The sequence below is a fragment of the Malurus melanocephalus genome, unplaced genomic scaffold (assembly GCF_030028575.1).
Source record: "Malurus melanocephalus ecotype Western Australia unplaced genomic scaffold, MMel_1.1 scaffold_365, whole genome shotgun sequence".
NCBI lineage: Eukaryota > Metazoa > Chordata > Aves > Passeriformes > Maluridae > Malurus > Malurus melanocephalus.
This window is the reverse complement of record NW_026623597.1, coordinates 362,537-375,693: the sequence shown is the minus strand read 5'-3', so window position 1 is coordinate 375,693 and position 13,157 is coordinate 362,537. Positions and strand designations below refer to the sequence as shown.

Here is a 13,157-nt window from a genome sequence, read left to right as displayed (position 1 = left end):
GGGCGGCCGCTGCTGAGGGACTGTCCCCGCTCACCGCTGCGCCAGCAGAGCCACTCCGGTGGGAAAAGCCTCGGAGATCGTCGAGTCCAATCTATGAACCGACACCTCCATGTCAGCGACACCACGGCACTGAGTGCCAMGTCCAGCTKTTCCTTAAAAACCTCCAGGAACTGTGATTCTGCCACCTCCCTGTGCAGTCCATCCCAATGCCCATTCACACTTCCTGTGAAGAAACTCCTCATAATGTCCAATCTGAACCTTCCCTGCTGCAGCTTGACACTGTGTCCTCTCTCCTATCACTGGYTGTCTGGGAAGAAGATGCCGACCCCACCTGGTTCCAGCCTCCTTTCAGGTGGTTGCACAGTGTGATAATGTCTCCGCTGAGCCTCCTTTTCTCTGGGCTAAAACAACCCCCGCTGGATCAGCCACTCCTCATGGCACTCGTGTTCCAAACCATTCGCCTGCCTCGTTGTTCTTGTCTGGACACTCTGCAGCACCTCAGTGTCCTCCCTGAATCGGGGGGCCAAGAGCTGGACACAGAACTCAAGGTGCWGCCCCATCAGTGCTGAGTACAGGGTGACAATCCCTGCCCTGGTCCTGCTGGCCACACCATTGCTGACACAGGCCAGGATGCCATTGGCATTCTTGGCCACCTGGGCACATGCTGGCTCATGTTCAGCCGGCTGTTGACCAACATCTCCAGGACCTTTTCCGCTGGGCAGCTTTCCAGCAGCTCTGTCCCCAGCCTGTAGCGCTGCCTGGGGTTGCACTGACCCGAGGGCAGGACGTGGCACCCGGCGCTGGAGCTCTGCCAGGGCCCAGGGCAGCGGGCGGGTCTGTGTGAGGGCAGCGGTCCTACCGAAGAAGTGCACGGGAATCAGACAAAACATAGCCAAAATCGGTTCTAAATCCTACTCCAAATCAGACAGAAACGCTGCATTGTTCAGTGAAGTCGGCCAGGTTTTTGAGAGGGTCAGTGCTCCAGGGATCAGGAATGTTTAAGCCTTGGAAACAGCCATCCTCCTCAGCTGCAGTAGTTACCTGTGGTCTTCTTCAAATCTCACCTCACCTTCCAGGGCAGTGAATTTCCAACAGAACTAATAAACCATTCAGTAAAGCACAGAAATCTCTCTTAGCTTAATCATTTATGCTTCCATGTCTTGCTGCCCTACATAGCCGAGGCAGCRCACATTAAAACTTTGTACTCTGCCWYGTGCTCRGAAAGCTGTCGCTTGGGSTCTGCTGAGTAGGCAGAAACATCGTTAAGGAAGAAAACAATTTAATTTTGTTCAAGGTAAAGAGGAATTCCATCCTGATGAAATGTTTTAGTGTTCCATTGCGGCAGCTATTTTAACCTCTCTAGTTGATCAATGAGTTRTAGCAACTCTCAGCTCTCTTTACCATATGACCCTTTGTGTCCAGTGGTCATTAAATCCTTTGCATTAAGCCTTGGGGCATCATGTCAGCAGCAGAGTGGATGGGCGTTCAGGTCTGGACTTATAGTGCAGAGGTGGCACGTGATCAATTTGCAATTTTATAACTCTGTTTTCCTAAACTATAACCACGTTAGTTCCTTCAAAATTACATTCTTCAAGGTGGYAGTGTATGATACTGGCCTGTGTAAGCAAAAAAAAAAAAAAATTGAGGAAAAAGTGAAGGCTTTGTATGACTCTCCAATAGCTGACGAAGTACAGTAAAGTTCTGCAGTAGAATAGACTTGGGCTACACTACCATACTCAGCTCTTCTGTGTCCTTCTGCTCAGAAAGGCAAGGTAGAAAAAATCCCCACTTCAAACCTAAAAAAAAAAGCAACCCAAAAACCCCAACTGTTTATTTTAAAATAAGCTCATTTTTGTGTCAGCAAATTATTTTGGCCTATTAAAAAACTGCCAGCATAGTACTGAGGATGTGAGAAATRCTGTAACATTAATTTTGTCAGAGCAAGAAAAAAACAATGAACAGATACTGGAGAAAAAGCCAAGAAATGGAGAATTTCTATTTCTAAGTATATTCTTAATTCCCATTCTTATTTCCCAAACATGTAATCATTATTGGTTCCATCATTGTTACTCTGCTGTGATAAAAATAAATTAAATGTCACATAAAAGTCTCTAAATTATAATTCACATTCAAAGGCCATGGCAAGATTAATGTATATAATTCTCCAATTTCAGTCTCTCATGGTAGGCTTCTTCGAATCCAATTAAAGCTTTTGAAAGGAATCGCTGTATGTTGCCAGTGAATAATTTCATTCCTGTCTGTATCTGTCTATTCAGCTGTTTAAACTACCTAACAAACATTGCATATGTACCATCTTCTCTGCATTTAGAGAGAATTTATCCCAGAATTTTCTKCTAACCCAGTGTTTYAGTATAGGCTATCCAAYAGCTTATCATAAGTGTGAGTTGAAGGCAGATCATTATAATTTAAACAAATATTTAAAAAAAAATATATATAGTATGTTGTTGTAAGTTAAATTAAATAAAATATCTTTCAGCCTTCTTGGTGGTTTTTGTGAACATGTTATTAATCCATGTCTATTCACTGATATGTTAGGTGTTTTTTGCCTAAGAATACCCATGGTTTAAGTAGATTTAAATTTTTGGTAGAGGAGGGTGTTAAAAGGTTATTATTAACTTCTGACTCTCAACAAGGTCAAGAATTAGTGCCAACAGGCACTGAACAAATATACTGGAAAAAAAAAAAATCTCTGTTCCATTTAAGTTATTATCTGGATAATCGAGGAAATACGGTAATTTTACAGGTGGAAATTGAAGACAGTAATAGATATAACCCCAAATCATGCATTTTAATGTGACATTTAATTAATTTTTATTGCAAAAGGAAAAGCATATTTATAAGTGTGGATAGAGTGGAAAAAAAKACAAGTTTCTTTTGAATATGTTTCTATTTTGGTTTTATATAATTTAAATGCTTAGATWATGTATTTTTATYSAGAAGTTCTATTAAGAGAATAAAAATTAATTGCAAAATGCAAACAATCCAGCATTTCTACTWTGACATTTCTGTGTTCCCTCACATTTTAAAATGGCTTGATAAAATTATTGCTTTACATTTTTTGGAGTTACTTTGAAAGTTTAGAGTATTGAAAAAAACCAAAGAGCTAAAACTACTGCTTTTCAATTTTTCTATAGAGAAACACTTCAAAACACATTTAATTTCTTAACCAATTGTTTGGAGGGGTTTTTTAAGTGCTGTCCTAATTATTTCCCTCAGCTGTTCACCTGACTCTCCCTGCACAATTGGTTCAGTTAGTTATTGCAATAGCAAGTTGCAGAAATGTGGAAAACATGATGGATTATCTTAAATAAAACCAAGTGGATGCCAGCTTATCTTGGAAAACCAAGCAGCATTTGGAGTGAACCCATATCTGGTTCCTACATGATGCAACACCACTAGGGAGGCCCAGAGGTTCCATGGCAGGAGAAAAACTATCAAAACAGGCTCTTTGGTGTGAAGCACSAAGTATGGTCTATAGAAAATTGTTGTGACACAGTCAGAAATCACGGAGATCTGCAGACTACAAAAACACATGGTGAAAGCCACWGCCAGCCTGATTGTTCCCTGTGCTCTGCAGGGCCTTTAGAGGATGTGCTTCCTGGCMAGTGGCCATTCTGCCGTGACATCTCCTGAACCACCCCTGACCAGCAGGTAGCTGCTGTGGCTATAGGCTCCTGGAATGAAGCTGGAGAGAAGTACTCTTGGATTTGCTGTGAGTGCAGTGACGTTTGCTGCTTCTCTTGGAGAAGCYCAGGCTGCTGCATGGGTACTACATACATGGTGCCTCAGTATATGAGGTACTGACCAATGTGTTTCCCTTCGACTGAGCTTGTTTTTTACTAGACCTGGACTATGATTAGTAGCTGCTGGAAGAGTCAAACTTCCTGGATGAATATGTGAGTTGTGGTTCATGTTTTGTGCTGTGAAATGTACTGTACCAAACATTAATTAAGGGATGGACATAATGGCTGAGCATCATCAGACCGAGCCATGACATAGGCTCCAGACCTGCTTATTTTTGAAACTGTTTCTGAGGAGATGCTTGGCCATGCACGGGCTTTTTTTCTATGGATTATTAATATTTCAACCAAGAAAGAAACTATGCCCACTAGCATTTTAAGTGAGAGATGGGATAAAAAGCCTAGTCTAAGTGATACTGCTGGAAAAGTCACTGTTTAATGAGTCTAACTGAAAAGACAATTAAGGCTGTTTATATGTCTAGATTTCAAGAACRTAGGTAATAGTAAAAAGCATTTCCAAGGAGTAAAAAAGTATTTGCAGAACTTTATGGCTGTTTTCAAGAGAAGCAGAATGTGCTTCACCAAATTATAGTTCTTTAACACAGCAGGGATCTTTTCTCATGTGTTGCAKTGGATTTTCTATTTAAAACCCTATCAGCTTAGGTGGGATCCTGCTGTCATGTTGAGAATAGAGCCAGTGGCTGTTATTATTATAATCTACTTGGGATTCAGAGCTCTGTGTCTGGAGTTACTTGGTGGAGGTCTCCCACATTCAAAAACATTAAAAACAAAGCAAAAAACCCCAAAAAACCAAGAACCCGAGACAGCAACAACAAGCAAACAAACAAAAAAATAACAACAGCAAAAAAAAAAAAAGGCTGTATTGGTCTTTCAAAAGACCATTTCTAGTAACTGTAATATAATTTGAAGTGTACAGTTCTGTACCTAAAAGACTTCCATCACGTCCAAGTGAATCTTTTAGATATTTAGATATTTGTGTCATTAGATTAGAAGGATTTTTTCCTACTTCTAGAACTTTGATCTCCTTGGTAAAAGAGGGTGTGGTGTGAAACGTTACCATCGTCAAGTGACAGCTTATGAGTGCTTCTGAGGACATGYTGGTACTCATGTCTTTAAAATTCTGTGAAAATATCCCTGCAGATGACAGCAGTTAGGGATTATCCTCRGTATTTAGCACAATCTTATTTTGCCAGAAACCTTTATCTTGACCTTCCAGATGTTATTAAAGGTTATGACTGCCAACCATATTAAATTTAACTCCTCAGGGCAAGTTTCAGTTCTACTTCATTTAAAACCATGAGTGTTGCCAAAAAGAAAATGTATCTGTTAGGGAGAATGATCCATGTAGTCACTACAGTTAATTTCTGTAACAACACTTACGTTACAGCCTCTATTTCTGCTGCACTGACTAGGAAAGGAGTACAGAAAAGTTTAGATTYGTAATAACTTGTCATTACTTTTTCTCAAATGTTTACAGCAACAGGAAAAAGAGTGTCCAGGGGAAAGTGAGCCATGGTCTAAAGGTCAGAGTTATTACAGGTTGATCAGAGTCAATGACCTATTTTGTAAGGTTGTCTGATTTCTGTGATTACTTTCACTTCACTGTAGTCTGCACACCGAGAATGTGAATCATGGGGCATAACCCCCAATTTTTGCTTATCTCCCTATGGCAATAATGTATTCGATGTGTGTACGGCCTTCAGTGCAGGGTCAGAGAATACRGTGAAGAAACCACTTAATGCTTTTGATGTCCAAGAAAAATGCTCGTTTCAGTGAAGCAGATTTTCAGTTGGATGACTGACATCGAATGTCAAACATGTTTACTACTCAAAAGGTACAATCTCTTCACTCCCCTTTGTGTCTCAATTAAACATTTTTATACTCATTTTTTAACTTGGTCATGTAAGATGGGCCTCTGCCAGGGCCTCAGCCTGGGTAAAGGTGCTAAAGAAAGAGTCATCTCAGGGAGACAATACACATGGACATGGCAGTACATGGTATTTATTTTTAATGGCCTTGTCCTTGAAGTTTTGAAGACTATTTCAGAMGCTGCATTCCACATCACCATTATTCTTCTGACAACAACCTTGTTTGGAATCTGTACTTTTCAATGGAGAACATCTGGGAAAGTTCCTACTTTAAAAATGAGTGTCTAGTTTATCACTGCTTAAGATGGAAGAGTCTTCTGAGAGCCTGTCTTTTCTGATTCATTATCACCTGAGACCTGAGAGCAGAAACTGCTGTCAAAACTTGTACCAAATTTTCCAGTCAGGTCTTATATATTCAGGGTGACAAACTGGTCCTGCTGAGCCAAGATCCTGATCCTGCTTCTATGGAAAGGCATAGGAGAATTTTATACAGTAAAGGGCAGGGAGTTCTCTGGGATGCCTAAATTTCACAGTAGTTTCAGCGAAAGCAAAGGCTTATGGACAACTCTTCTTCTCCCTCAAACTCAGTCCCAGTGAGGGTAAGCTGAAGCTGGGCAAATAGAGCTTCTCTGCTGSACAGAGGCCCTACTGTGCAGGAGTACAGGAAGAACAGCCAGGAACTAGAAAGATACATGGTGGAAAGGATCATGATGAATATCATGGCCAAGATGAGTAGGGCAAGATGGGGAGGAGTGTGAGTGGGATTGAGAGAAAGACTAGAAGGATCTGCCCAGAGAAGTTGTGGATGCTCCATCCCTGGAAGTRTTCAAGGMCAGRCTGGATGGGGCTTTGAGCAATCTGCTCTMGTGGAAGGTGTCCCTGCCCACGATGGGGGGAGACTGGAACTCGGTGATCTTTAAAGTCTCTTCCAACYCAAACCATTCCACGTTGGGTTCTATGAAGGAGATTCTATGAAGTTAAAAAATGGTGATAGGGAGAGGAGATCCTTGAAAACAGGGAAAAGGGAAGTGTCACAACTATTTTCAAGGCAAGAAAGGGGGATTCAGGGAACTACAGGTCAGTCAGCCTCATCTCAACCAACAGCAAAATTACACAATGTACATTGAAAGTGTTATGGCAACAGAGACCTGGACATGGGGAGCATGGACCGACCYCGAGAGGTGACAGAGCTCCAAGGCTGTCACCAGGGGGCACCWCTACTCCAGGCCCAGGAGGTGGTTTGGAGACCGTGAGAAGGTCACAGAGGAGATGGAGCATCTCTGGAGCCTGCTATGGCCGGTCAGGCAGGGACCACGGTGGCTTGCACCCAATTCAGACCATCTGCCGGTTTGATGGGCCAGACATGCCACCTAATTAAAGAAGACTTTTTTAATTGAGGGACTCTAGGGCATTTGCAGGTGTCTGAAGCCTTCAACATTTGAAGCAGCATCCTGCACAGCTGCCCTGCMCCTTGCTAGCTAGTGGCACTGGAGCACTGGTGGCAGCTGAATGACTGTGTCACCAGGGGGTGCCAATCTGCTGTCTTGCCTCAGGCTGCTGTGGCTTCACTGTAATAGACCCCAGATCACATCCCATGACTGCCAGAGTCCCTTGAGCTGGGTCAGTCATTGCCTGTGCTCAGCTGGGGCTGGATGTGGGTTGGGAGAAAGATGTGGGGACTTGGATCTTTCCATGGGAGCACTGGGGGGATGTGCCAGGAGCTGATGGTTTCAGCTCCACTCAGCTACAGAGAGTGCAGCATTTCTCAAGCCCCAGTGGTGTCYAGTCTCATTTCCTATGCCAGGCACTGTCCCTTGTCCCTCTTTTCAGGGGGATGTGGGGAAGAACATGCCAGAAAGTTCTAACCTGGTCTTATGGATGAGAACCAGGTAGGAGTAACTGTCACCCAAATGATGTTCAGTGAATTTTTGGTCTAAATCTGGGAAATTCTGTACGAAATCCTAGCTGCTAAAATGTCCTGTCGGCAGTACCAAGCAGTCTGAAGCCAAGAGGAAAGAGATAGATAGGCTTTAACTCTCCACCAGGAAGGGAGGGGTATGGGAGTGTTTCAGCACTGACACACCAAGTGGTCTCATGAGCTCTCAAGAGCCTGCTGCGTGAGCCTGGACACGAAGGAGGGTAGCACGTCCGGCATCACGTCARCCCAGCCCTTCAGGGCAGCATGCCTGTGTGAATCAGTGTGTTCACACWGCCTGCACCTTGCAATAACAGGAGGAAGTCCAAGAGGACAAGAGAGGTGAGCCAGAGCTCTCGATCGTCTGAGCAATGACGATCTGTGAATGTAGGTGAATTGGAAATCTGTACAGCAAAAAGAGCTTGTGCTTGATTTTCTGCTATAGGTTTTCTCACTGCAGTCCAAAACTTGGGGTTGAAGGTGTATACTTATGTTAAATGCTCTGATTCAGCTATGTTAACATATCTTTAATATTGTATCTGAAATATTCTTAGACCTGCAGCATACTTCAGATTGGCTTGTAGATTTTGGATGCAGAATGAATTCCAGAGCAGCTATCATAACCAAGAAAAGGTTTGAATTTAGAGTGTCTCCTAAAGACACATGAGAAGAAAGGCATTAAAGATCTCTTTCTGGTTTTGGAAACCCATATTTATAACATGCAGAGCAACTAATGTCCTATGCTTTCGTATCATATCTAATCCCAGATATTTAATAAGATTCTTTGCCTTCTCATTTCCTGTTACTTATTATGACCATATTTTAATGGAAGTTGAAAGCTGAAAGTAATGAATTCTCACTCACTTGGATCCATTGTACTTAGAAATTTGCCATATATATTTAGTGCTGTGCTCACAAACAAATCAAAATTCCCCCTGGAACCCAGGGAATAAAGTGGCTGAGACTTTGGGTGAGTGCTGTCCATTGCCGAACTGGGAACTGTACTGACTTGACTCTTCTGYTCTTCTGAGCTTGGTTTGAACTTGGCTTCTTCTTCAGCATCCCAGTCATGTTTGTGTTTTTTATTAATCTGGAGATAACAAACTGGAAAACTCCATATATTTCTTGTTTTCATAATGAAAATCAGAAAAAAATGTATTTTCTTTTTTTTTGCAAAATTTGCATTTAAGATAAACGGAAAGCCATTTAGTACAAGAGAAAAGAAAGTTACAAGTGTGATGAGGAGATTGGAATTGTTGATTTTCAGCTGCTGTTGGGAGAACACTGAAAGAAGAATTCCTTGAAAATATACCATACCTAAAGAATAAGAAGAATTCCTAACAACCTTTGGAAGAAGTTTGCAGATTCTCTGGGAGGTTTCCAGTAGTGATCAACACGACTGACAGTAGTTCAGCTGCCTGCAAGATGAACATAAACAAAGAAAAAATTACTTTGAAGTGTACTCAGGTGAAATGTGCAAGATCTAGATTGCATTTAGGGAAGACAATTGTTTCCCAAACTTCACAAAASCTTTCTATCCCATCAAAGCAGGAAACATAAAATAGACCTCTTAACAAACCTTTATTATAACAGCAACTTGCATGGTAATCAAGAACCTAAATTACAGTGCCAAGAAGGTGCCTTATTTAATTTCTGTTTTTCTGTTTACATAATTCACAAGTTCAATGAGGAGTGTGTAGTTTCATTGCTGTTCTTCTGAGTCAGGCTACACTTACTGTTCACTCTTAATTCACATATGTAATTGTCTTTGGGAATTTATTTAGCTCTCATAGGTTTAAGTTTGAAAATGTTGGCATTTATGTCTTTTCTTATAGRAAAGTACTTATGATTGTTGAACAACATACAGAAGGATTGTGTTCAGCTAAATTGTGGGGTTTAACTCTTGAGGAATTGAAATGAGCTAGATGTGATTATTTTAGGATAAATACTTACTGTCAAAAAATCCATGCGATCAAAATTCAGTTGTGATGACACTTTTGAAGAAATTTCAGGGGAAGAGATCAGCAGTAGGCAGCATTTTCTGCTTAAAACCAGAGAAGAGAGGGAGTGTTGGAATAGCTAATAGTACACTGGTATCTGGCTGGAATGAGAGGAATCAGGTTTCTGGTTCTGACTCACATAAAAACAGAAGTGTCTGTACCAAGGCAGAGTATTCCAGAGAACACAGAAGGTAAGAAGTATCCATGTAGGTATGGCATTTTCTGTACAAATGAGCATGGTGGAGCCATAGGTTGAACATGGATCTCTGACCCAGCATATTTATGTTAAATCTTCCGGTCTACACTGAGGGCATGTGTCTTAGGTTGAAAGGCCTGGGTCCTTCTTTCAGAAGCAGCCTGTCCAAGGCCTCCTCCCACAGCATTGCTCCCACCTGCTTTATATCTAGGTTTTACCTTCTCTATGAACATTCAGGCAAATGCTTCCCATTAGCACCAGTCTATCACCCATGAGAAAGAGTATATGATGGTGGAGGCACACTATGAATTCCTCCTGCAGAGAAGATGACTAATTTCCCTTTTCTCCTTTCCTYTCTATCCAGATAACAAGGCAGAAGGTGATCCACACCCTGGAGAACTTGTTTATTGTTTGTATCCTGACTTATGAAAATGTTTGCACACAAAGAAAAGAAACTCACTGGGGCCTGGCTTCATAGAAGCAAGTGGTGATTTCACTAAAAAAAATGGATCTCAGCTCCCCAGGCAAACCTACAAACAAGGCAGGAGTTCTGGGGAAGTTAATGAGTTGCGTGCAGCGTGTTAGTCTCTTTGAAGAGCCAGGTGACTGAGGATTTGATTTCAGTTTGAGGTTTCAGGTTTGGATTGGGTTTTCCCCCGGAACCAGGAGAACAGGCTGTAATGAACACCTGAGCTTGTCCTGAGGTCTGAGCTGCAGCTCAAGACAGATCTTTGGAAGGGATCTGCCTTATGGTCTATGCTGTGTCAAGTAAAGACAGGCTATCATCTCTGAAACTTCCAGGGAAAAAAGGGAAAATCAAAGCACCTTAGAGGTGAACTTTGCAAAGGATTGAATAAGGTCAGCCTGCACTTTTCGTCTCATGGCCTATAATATCTCAACATTCTAAGAATTYGTTGTGGGTCTATCAGGAAACTGAGATCTATTTCAGCCAAGAAGGAAGCAGCATGCTGGAAATTTTGAGGTCTGGAAGTTCTAATATCATTTCTTTAGAGCAAATCTGACCAGGCCTTGAAGTTTCTTGCTTAATCTCATGCTGTCTCCTTGCTGAAGACTCCAGTTTAGAACTCACTGGTTCACAATTGAGCTGTGAAAGGGCAAGCTTGGGAGTTCAATCTTGGCACACATGCTTGGGCACACAGAGCGCTTGCAAAGGTTTGAACTGTCCTGGCGGGCAGGGGAAGAGAAGCTCTTCCACACCATGATGTTTGATGCCACAGGCACCTGAACTAGGTWGGGAGGGCAGTAGCTGCAGTCTGGTTGGCCTGCCTGGCCCAAGTGTTCTCTTCCATATGGAATGCACATTGCCTTGTGCCTTCCTGGGCAGTGCAGGACAGGATTCACACAGGGGACTGGCTCCCTTCCTGCCTGGACCCCTTTTGTCTTCTGAGTTGCTCCATTATGTGTTTACACCACCACAGAGAATCTTAGAAACTCATTTTGTTCAAATGGCAGACTTAGAATAGTCTTCCAGCACAGTCTCAACCATTTGCAGGATTACACCAAAACATATTTTTTTTTCTGCTAGGCCAAAGTTCATTATCTCATATTAGAAAAAGGGTGAGACAGATGCTCTCTGCAAACATATTTAATAAAGCCCCTTGATTGCTCTGAATTATGTATGGTAATTATCTTGTTATATAATTAGAAGCTCTTATATATACTCTCCTTAAACTTGTTGCTTTGATGTTGCACTTAGGCGTCTGTATTACTTTGTGGGATATAATCCAAAGCTGTCTGGATGCATTCCAAGATTACTAATGCATAGGCATATTTGCAAAACAGGACTTTTAAAGTTAAGCAAACATGGGAAAAAATTTTTTTTCCTGGCACTCTGTGTAAAGTTTTGGAGTTTAACACCTTGATTTGCACAGTAATTTTTGCCAGATTTGTTCAATAATCAGTGATACTTGCAAACAGTTTTCTTTTCTCCAGTTGGGAAAAAAAAACAAACCCCTAAAGATTCCTCTGGAAGATGTATAACCAGTGGCAGATCATATGCAGGTGGAAATTTTGGGGTCCTCTTGGCTTTAAAAGGGACATCTTGGAAAATCYCAGWCAAATGAAATTGTTCAAGTGCACASTGGGAGTTTACAAAGGAGAAGCCAGATTTCTGTGCAAGAAAGTTACCTCTTCTGCAAAGTGAGGTAAATTCTATGGGTACAAGGTGCAGCTTTTTGTCCAGGACAGCTTATTTGTACTGAAGACTGAAATAGCATTTACATCTCAGTGCAAATATGACCCCAGTTACAAGGAAACAAAATTACTCCCTTCCAGTTGATTGATCCCAGAAAGTTCCTGAAATATAAAATGAGCATTAGTTGAGTTTTGTACAAGACAAGACATACCAAATAAAGAAATAAGAAAAGAAAAAGGTAAAAGGACCTGTGTCCTGGAATAAAACAAACCAAACATATGTTTTTTAAACMAACATTTTACAGGGAAAATTCTGCATACAAAATTCGGTTTCAATGATTAAACATATGTAATGAATTCATCATTGGAAGTTATACACTGAGTTGTGAATACTGAAAAAAAAATTGGTTTTTGGTAATTACTGCATTTAAAATTTTTGTAGTTTTAGACAAGAAGACAAAATATTTGGTAAGAAAAAAGACAATGACAAGTTCTTAAATCATATACAAAGTAGATGTTTAGATTTTTAGACAAGGAAATCAGCTCCTAGTCCATGCAATTATCCGTGTACTCTTAATTCTGTTGTCTTGCTCAGTCTGCATTTATAGTGTTCAGTGAAAAATCAATGCTGCCTTTGATCTGGAGTACCTGTTTTGGAGCCATTGATCCAGAATGTAGTATTTTCCCTATATGCTGCTATTATTATTCATTATTATTTGGAATAATTTGCCTTGTACTGAAATTCCATTAAAAGTGTTTCTTAATAARGTTGAAGAACTGCTGAATAACCTAGAAACACCTGGACAGTCGTAAGTAATTTTAATACCCCTCTTTGCATGTCACCCACAATATTAAAATAAGTTTCCTGTTACTGCTTGGCATAATTAAAGTTATACTCCACCCTTTTTCTATAAAGTTCATGAAGAACACCCTCTGAAATCACACAAACTCTTTCAGGAAAAATTGAAAATTTGAGAATAAACATTCACAATTYATTTTTAAGTAAAAATTAATCCAAGCCAGGCATGAGAAACCCAGAAGCTGTTGAGTCAACTAGTTCTACATTGCCAACAAGCAAATTAGCAACACACCTATAGAAAACTATAATTTGGGGATCATCCTTCTGCTCCTGTGGTCAAAGTCATARTATTGATTTTAGGTAGATAAGTACTTGGATGCCCTGAGACCTGTTTACCCCAGAAAAATCCCAGGACATTAAAAGGGATAAGCAGACACCAGTTG

General features: G+C 41.1%; 1 long non-coding RNA gene across 1 annotated transcript; it reads left to right on the top strand.

Moving 5' to 3' along the window:
* Window positions 1-7,799: 7,799 nt before the first annotated feature.
* Window positions 7,800-11,732, top strand: LOC130580835 (uncharacterized). The gene is made up of 2 exons (XR_008966158.1): window positions 7,800-7,907; window positions 10,126-11,732. It is a non-coding gene; the product is annotated as an uncharacterized LOC130580835 (long non-coding RNA).
* The last annotated feature ends 1,425 nt before the right edge of the window (window positions 11,733-13,157 follow it).